Source organism: Argopecten irradians, unplaced genomic scaffold (assembly GCF_041381155.1).
Source record: "Argopecten irradians isolate NY unplaced genomic scaffold, Ai_NY scaffold_0532, whole genome shotgun sequence".
Classification (NCBI taxonomy): Eukaryota; Metazoa; Mollusca; class Bivalvia; order Pectinida; family Pectinidae; genus Argopecten; species Argopecten irradians.
Genome location: NW_027187999.1, coordinates 25,504 through 34,758, shown reverse-complemented (window position 1 = coordinate 34,758; position 9,255 = coordinate 25,504). Strand labels below are relative to the sequence as shown.

The following is a 9,255-nucleotide window of genomic DNA, read 5'->3' as shown; positions in this document are numbered from 1 at the left end:
TCTGCGCAACTTCCGGTTGTAAGAAGGTCACACTAAAGACCAACCTGAACGACATTGGGCATTACACATAATTGATTAATCTCCCCTCGGTAGCTCCGGTTGACTAAAGACAGGATTTTGCCGATATTATTACGTGTAAATATGAAAGAATGTTCAGCAATTATCTATAAAGCAAATTGAAATTAATAAAACAATCATGAACGGCCATGAGCGAGGTCTTTGTAACACGTGTGTAAAACTAGGAAACTTATGAAGTGAAATCGGTTGATAGCTTGGATCTGACTCGTAGGGCCTACCACAACAAATACCGTACAGTAGGCCTACATGTATGTTGTACCGATATTATTTAAGCAATTATATAATGACAATCCTCATCAGACATATGCCAAATGAAGTGGAAGTTCTCTGTAATCTTTTAAAATCTCGATCGTTACGGTTTTCACGACATGCCGGAAAATGTTCTTGATACAAATAGACAAAGTTGTCGTACATGTGATGTGATATCGATCTAATATTATTTATATTACGTGAAGCATTATCCAAATAAAACAACATAATGCCTGTTAACTGTTTACTAAATAGAGTATTAACAACAAAACTTGTCGGAAGCGACAGTTCTTTGTTTAGAGAGTGTGTCTACGGCATTCTTTTGTGACACATATGTGTTAGTCACGTGATTATTCAGTGCGGGGAACACTGGCAGGCATGTGTGTTTGTTTACGTAATGTCTGATTGCTGAATGTAAACAAATACGGACACAGACTGCTTGGCTTACAACCGATGTTGACCATGCTAAATATTTTTATACACTGGAGAACATAGACTTCGTGAGGACAGCAGAATAGTTCTTCAATACATCGATGATTACGACCGGTAGGTATGACATACATATACGGCAAACTTCACAGTAATATTTTGAGAGATGGAGTTATTTGCCATGGCTGATTAATTTGTAATTATTGATTTTAGCTTAGATATTTGTGTTTATGATTGTTTCCAAAAGAAATAATGTGACTTTAAATAAAATCTATAATTTACAGTTTAGTATCTGGTATTTAAATGTATTTAAGACATTATAGCATATTTTTTAATTTCTAACAAGCAAAGTAAAATTAAAACTGGGAAAATGTAGAGATAAAAAACAATAAGGCCGCCTACTGAAGTAGACTATATCAAATTAATTTTTATGTTTGATTTTGAAATATTTGTATACATGTATTACTTAGATTAATTTAACATGCAATCTGAGTGAGATATTTCCAATTTGATTATGTAGTATATATCCTAATTATTAAACTACATAATTATGTCATCATGCAGAATACATTTATTCTAAATTTGGCTGATCAATCATGAATATCACAGAGCTACATGTCCTCTATTATGAAGTCATTCAAAACAGGTATGATTTTAGTGATTCTCAATTGATCCATGTGAAAATTACAAAAAGTCATGATATATGTATATGATGACAAAAAATGTTATTTAAATTTTGTTTAAAAAAATTAACTTTTTATGAAGTGACATTTGATATTTTTTGTCTGGAAATTATTCTGTTCAATTTTAACTTCAGAGATTTACATTTCAAAATTCAATTTGCCTTGTATTTAGAATCTAAATATTTATTTTGGTACCAGGTAATCTTCTAGTCAATGATCATAATATTCCTAAAGGTTTTATTCCCGAAGAAATGAAGAGCTTCCTAAATGTATGTTTTATTGTTTTTGAAGAAATGTACAAGAAATGAAATCTGTATCGCCGGCCTAGAATAATGGAGACTGCGGGTACAAATGTGTAGTCTAATCAACTCCTTAATTTATACTGGGTATATACTTAGCTGTTATGAAGATGTTTTTAATTAATATTTTTAATTAATAAAAAATGGTCAGTATATTATAGCTATAAGGCCTTCCATTTTGTAATTGATTAAAACCCCTCCTTGGGAAGCAGTGGCCTTATGGCTATATAAATTGAGTGCTACTGCCTCCCTACACCCCTTTTTTCAGAGGAATGGCGAGGACCATATTTACAGTCCTTTGAATATGAAAATATTGGTATTGTTAATGAGAAATCTCAATTAAAAAAAAAATAGTGATGAATACATCTTGTGCCGGTATACAAAAATTCATCATTCAATTGAAATTCATCACACATGCAAAAACTATTAATGTTTTCTTTTTTATTACTTGCATTTCAGACACTGAAGTAGACTGCGATGACAGAAAGACATATGCAGTTCACAAAAAGACACTAAAAACAATATGTGAATTATTTTAAAGTTAATGTTAACAAAGAAGAAAGAAACCAAATGAAGAAAATGAAAACTCATGGATTTGACCAAACTCATCAATTATAAAATATTATTATGTCTCCTCATATAAAACCTATTCAATCTTTGCAGATTACAGAATTACCTCCCTTGCGGGTAGGTATCCATTGTGATGTCATTATTTTGTGTGAGAAATTCTGGTAGATTTCTCTTAAAGTATAATATTATGCCTGCAAACACATGACATCACAATCAATACCTACCCGCTAGGGCAGATAACTCTATAATATGCAAATACAGAATATCATTAGTCAATATTTATACTATAAAGTAATGACTGTGCTGTTATATTACAAAATATATATTTTAAATTGAGCATTTAGGGGATAATAAGTAGATTGACATGCATGTTGTCCTGTAATTATGGTACTTATTTCTAATTCTTATGTGTACTACCATTCAATATCTTATTTATGAATGTATTTTTAAAAAAGAAAGAAATAAGAATGTATATGAAATACAATAAACTATTATTTAGTTGTCACTTTTGTTATTTTTCAGAAATAAGAGCTATTCCAGTAAAAAATCTTTTACAAACCCCTAGACTCCAGATTTGCCTGGATATTCAAACAAAAGCTGTTACAGCAGTTTATTTCTTTTAAGCCAGAAGTTACCAAAGATGAATTTAATGAAATAACTTTTGTTAAGCACCATTTGATTTTTAGACGCTTTAAATCCCCTAAGTGAGACCCCATCAAATCCCCCTAAGGATACCACTTCAAATCCACTGGTGTCCTCATTTACATATTGTAGACGTTTTAAAAAAATGCTCTTTGTGTGACCGCTTCAAATCCCCTTAGCTGGACCACTGCAAACCCCCTTAATGGGGTCAATTCAAATCCCCTTATCGAAACCACTGGATAACCCCTTAAATGGACCACTGCAAATCCCCTTAGCAGAAACACCGGTGAATAATTTAAATATTTTAAATACTTAAAATCCCCATAAGTGACCCACTTCAAATCCACTTAAATTACCGTAATTACGCGTGAAGCATACATTTTAAATTTTTAGGTCACCTGATTTGTTTGTTTGTTTGTTTGAGTTTTACGGCCCATCGACAACTAAGGTCATTTAGGGCCAAACTACAAGTCAGGCATTAATATCAGGATAAAAGGTCAGGGTAAGAAAAGGCAAGTAAAAATTAAAACACAGATTGTAAACGTTTATTTGATAAAAAAGGTTTTGCATGGGATAAAAGTTTCGGCTAAAACACACGAGAAAACTCATACAAAAAGTTGATGAAACGATGAAATGTTGAGTTGATACGATGATACGATAAGAAAAACGTTCATATTTTATCTAAAATACCGATTTCTTTGAGATAATTAAAAATACGATTATGTCTCACGGCATGAAACAAAGTGTACATGTCGGAGACATCGTAGTGCTTATCTCGTATGTGCTTAAAATCAATACAGTGCACTAAAATATGCTCCACTGTGAGAGGAGAATCACCTGCATGGCATGTGGGAGGATCCTCCCCTCTCAATAGATAGGAATGTGTAAAATATGTGTGTCCAGTTCGGAGCCGAGAGAGAACAACTTCCTCTCTGCGGTCTCTCCGACTGGACAGTTTAGGATTAAGTGTATGTTGAATTTTAAACAGTTTATTGTTTGTTTCGGTAGACCACCTTTGTTGCCAATGGTGTTTGATGGCTGACTGAATTGAAGGTTTGATGTCGGTGTATGGTAGTTTCAAATCTGTTTGTGCTAGGCGAAGAGCAGTCTTAGCTGCTTTATCAGCCTGTTCATTCCCCTTTATACCCACATGACTGGGAATCCAGAGATAAGTAATTTGAGTTTTAGAAGATAATCGAAATGTTCGGATTAAAAGATTTTGGATTAGAGTATTTCTAGGGCATCTTGATTTCAAAGCCTGAAGAACCGAAAGAGAGTCTGAACAGATGATTGCCTTTTCAATGCGGTGTTCTTAGATGTGGTCAAGAGCCAGACCGATAGCACAAGCTTCCGCAGAGAAAATGGATGCAACATCTGGAAGTCGGATAGAGGAACAGTGATTAGATGTACAGCATGCTGCCGCAACTTTATCACCATCTTTTGAGCCGTCAGTGTAGATCTTAACATGATCAGGGAAAGCTCTGATGCACTCCCGAAAGGAGGATTTATGTTCTTCGGGTAATGCACTGGACTTTGCCCTCTCATGCAAAGATAAATTGATATCAGGTGTTTGAATGAGCCATGGTGGTACATCCGATATGGTGTACTCGTCAATGGCGTCGAAATTTATATTTAGTTCCTGCAAAAACTTTGAAATTCTGATGCCAAATGTTGGTATGAGCTTTTGATTTTGTCTGAATATGTCCTGGTGTTGTGGATTAAATACAAGATCGAATGCGGGGTTTTTGGGATTGGATTTCAGTTGGGCAGCATACTGTAAGGATAATTTCTTTCGTCGATCGTCTAGAGATGGCTCATTAGCTTCCACATGGAGACTCTTCACAGGTGTTGTTCGAAAAGCTCCAAGTGCCAGACGCAGTCCCTGATTCTGGATAGGTTCAAGCATCTGTAGATAGGAGCTGCGAGCCGATCCATAGACAATCGAGCCGTAGTCAAGCTTTGATCTAATAAGTGCCCGGTAGATACGCAGAAGCATTTCACGGTCTGCACCCCAATCAGAATGGGACAGAACACGTAGAATGTTCAGCGCCTTCGAGCACTTATCCTTCAGGTGTTTTATGTGTGGAACAAAGGACAGTTTCGAATCGAATATTAATCCAAGAAATTTAGTTTGTTCAACTACTGGAATTTTAATTCCATTGAGTGTGAGGTCTGGATCGTTGTGTGGTTTTCGTTTTTGACAGAAATGCATGCAGACAGTTTTTGATCTTGAAAATCTAAAGCCATTTTCGTCAGCCCAATTTTGTAATTTGCCTAAACATTGTTGTAGTTGTCGTTCTATAGTGTGCATGTTTTTTTTATCTGTTCCAGTAGCAACATACGATGAATGAACATGGCGACAAATACGACAGACGAACTATACGATCATCCGGGGGCAAAACGTTCCCGTGTGTGGAATTTTTTTGGATTCAAAAGAATAAAGGACAGCTGTCCTCCGAAACTAGACATGGAATTTGTCTTCTGCAAAAAGTGTGGAAACAAATACAAATTCAATAGTAAGTAGAATCGTCGGAACGTGTTTTTCCCGGAGTTTTTTATTATAACTGTAGATCTATATTTGAAATTTTAAAACATGTTAATTTATTGCAGAAATTCTGTATTCTTCACAAAATAGTCAATAATTTTGCGGTCTAGTGGTGAACTTCAGTGACATCGTAAATATCCTATATTAAGATTAAGGAAAATGAAAGTAGAACCACGTTGTCGTTTTCGGTGGCTAACTAGCATCGCTTTTAGTTTTATATATTATAACATCGTGATAGCACGATGATAACAATAAACATTAAATTTAGATACGTAAAACGAAGTAATATCTGTTAAATCAGTCATAAGGTCATAAGTCTTAAACTCACTGAAAAAATATTAAAATTTTATTGTGAAAATAGTTAATGTAAATTTCAGTAAAATAAATTGACAATAAGTTGAACTTGTCTTTGAGATAAAGAACAATTTTCCTCATTGCTTTATCTTTTTTCAGAAAACACAACAAATATGCAATTTCATCTCGACCATCAGCATAGGGGATGGATTGCAGAGAATCACATCGAACAGAGTATTAGCAAACAGTCAAGCATTCCCACAATGTTTAAAAGACAAGTCAAGGAAGATGGTAGACCACTTACTGCAGATAAAAACGCAAAATTGATGAGAAACTGTGTGATATGATTATTGACAAATTGTTACCACTGAATTTTGTTGAAAGTGACTCATTAAAACGTTTCTGCTGTGAATTAGATAAAGATACACACCACCTGGGAGGAAAGCCATTACCAAGAAACTTGATGAGAAGTATGAGAATATGAGGATTGCACTTGTTGATGACCTAAAGAAATGTCTCTATGGTGTTTCTATCACTCATGATGCATGGACATCTCTTAATACAGAATCATACGATACAGTTACAGTACATTATATCAACAGTGAATGGAAACTAAAGTCTGCTGTTTTACAGACAAAACTTTTCCCTGGGTCACATACTGCAGATAACATTGCCCGTCACCTGCAAACCACTCTGGAGACATGGGGAATCAAAGACCCTATATGTGACACAGACAATGCGGCCAATGAAAAAAAGGCATTTCAAATAATGAATCTAACAAGAGTGGGTTGTTATGGTCACAAAATAAATTTAATTGTTAAGAACAGTTTAAACAGAGATCAACAAAATCTTAAGCAGAGGAAGGTCCATTGTAACTTTCTTCCATCAGAGCCCCCTTGCATCCGATGTCCTTCAGCAAAAGCAAAAACTGTTGTTGGAAAGTTCAGCACAAGGTCACAAACTTATACAAGATGTACCAACAAGATGGAATTCGTCTCTGGATATGTTGAAAAGACTCTTGGAGCAATCCGCTGCACTTCAAGCCACTCTTTTGGACAAATCCCTATCAAAAAGAGCCTCAGAACTTCAGAGAAATCTTTACACATATGAAGAAATGGTTATAGTTGGGCACTTGGTGGAAGTACTGGAAGGATTCAAAACAGCTACAGAAATGCTTTCTCCTGAAAAAACACACCATCACATCACCTGATCCTTCCTGTCATGAAGAAACTTTGTCAGGGAATACTGATAGAAGAGAATGATATCAGTATTGTCAAGAAGGTCAAAAAGGAAATGAAAAGTCAGCTAGAAGACAGGTTTGGTCCTGAAATAGATGTAGCACTGATTGCATCACTTCTTCACCCAAAAACCAAACATCTTTCCTTTCTGTCCACAGAAGAAAGAGAAAAAGCACATGCACTACTTTTAGTTGAAGCAAAGAAAGACAGAGTTACTGGTTGTGTTGTTATCAAGAAAGAGAAAGATGAGGAGAATCAAGATGCTACATCTAATAAACCTGTGCCTAATTTACCTGAACTCTCAGATGACCCAGAATCTCTAAATGATCAAGAGTCTGATCTGGAAATAAACAAGATTCTGATCCGGTGCAAGCTTCTAAAAAGAGAAAGGTTGAATGCGACTGGCTCGATGATATTATCGTTGGGGACTATAAAGAAGCTGGTCACATCCCTGAAGTATTCTTACTGAACAGGAAGTTCAAAGATATCTAGTAGAGGATGCTGGTGGTAATACTGGTCTGGACTGGTGGAAAGAAAAAGAAATATTTTATCCAAGAGTGGCAAAAGTGGCAAAATAATTCTTAGCAATCCCTGCATCATCTGTGCCTTCCGAACGAGTATTTAGTCGTGCCGGTAACATTGTTCGTAAAAAGAGATCTCAATTGAGCCCCGAAAATGTTGATAAAAATGATTTTTCTGCACAAAAACTCAAAAGCTTAAGGTTTCTTAGGTCTGTACTTTATTCTTACTCTAATCTGAGGTGAGATCTACATGGACATTGTCAATAGTACTAGTATAGTCTGTGCAACATGATGAATTGATGATATGAATATGCCTAAACAAATACTGTGCTCTTGTTTCTAGTCAGTCAAGTACTCTGAATATTTAGTTTTCAGTTGTTGATCAGTTTATTTAATTTTGTTTTATGTCATTAAAATGACAAGTCATTAACTTTCTTTAGAGTTGATCTTGTTATGTCAATTTGTCAACACATTCATAGTAAAATAATTAACACAAATATCTTGAAATATTTTGAAAACAATTTATTCAATGAATCATTAATTCATTATAAAATAAAAAAAAACAAAGCACATACAAATTATCGGATACAAAATGGTATAAAAGAATACATATTGGCAACCGTATACGTAACACACAACAATTTGAAAAAGAAAAGAAAAAAGCAAACAAGAACTTTGATTTTTGTAACATGCAAGCCCGACAGAGCAAACAAAATTAATCGATCATTAGTCGATGATCGATCGTTTTAAAAGGATGATGATCGATTGTGAATTTATGAAGTGATAAGCAGAACTTGACCGTCGTATTAATATGTGAGAACTTTTGGAAGGCCAATGAACGCATTTAGACTGGTTTTCTTTGCCCGACTATTCACTTTAACGTCCTATTTACAGTTATGGTCATGTAAGGACGGCCTCCCATGTATGCGGTGTGTTCTCATGTTACTGGTTCAGAATCAAGTAAAAAAGGCTGCTACTCAAGTGCAGAAGAATGTTAGTTAGAAAAAAAAGAATGATATAAGATCCTTAATTTATATATACGGTCAACCAGCAGGGCCTTGTACATTGCTATATGATGTAGATAACAGTGATATATGTGCCGCTGAAGGAAATTCCATGAAGCTGATGAGACCGAGGTTACTTGGATGAAGAGTTATGTTAAATCAATTAAAATGTCACATTGATTTGTAAATATGAATTGGTATGCCACGGTATATTCCATCTCTGTCGACAACAAAAACAAGAGGCCCAGAGGGCCTGTATCACTCACCTGGTTTTTTGTTTGTAATTATCACAAGACTCTGACAATAAGAAAAATAACCAAAATTGACTCCCAAAGTTAAATTTTGAATCACAACCATACAATGATGCTATTGATACCATACAAATATGCTATCCAATACATGGGTTCAGAGACAAAGTAATTTAAATGAAAGTAGTAGCCCAATTGACCTTTTTGACCTCGCATCTATTGCCGTCTAAGGCCCCGGGGGTCAGCCCTATCATTTGTACAATTTCAAATCCCAACCCTATAAGGATGCTACCATTGCATTATAAGTGCCTTCCATTCTTAGTTGCAGAGAAGAAGTCGTTTATATGGAAATAGCTAAATTAACCCCACCCTTCAGGCCCCCGGGGGGTCAGCCCCATCATTTGAAAATTTTTGAATCCAAACCCTATAAGGATGTATCCATTGCATTATGAGCG

General features: G+C 35.1%; 1 long non-coding RNA gene across 1 annotated transcript; it reads left to right on the top strand.

The window, feature by feature from the left end:
* The first annotated feature begins 1,449 nt into the window (after positions 1 to 1,449).
* Positions 1,450 to 2,310, top strand: LOC138312935 (uncharacterized). The gene is made up of 2 exons (XR_011207083.1): positions 1,450 to 1,825; positions 2,198 to 2,310. It is a non-coding gene; the product is annotated as an uncharacterized lncRNA (long non-coding RNA).
* Positions 2,311 to 9,255: the final 6,945 nt, after the last annotated feature.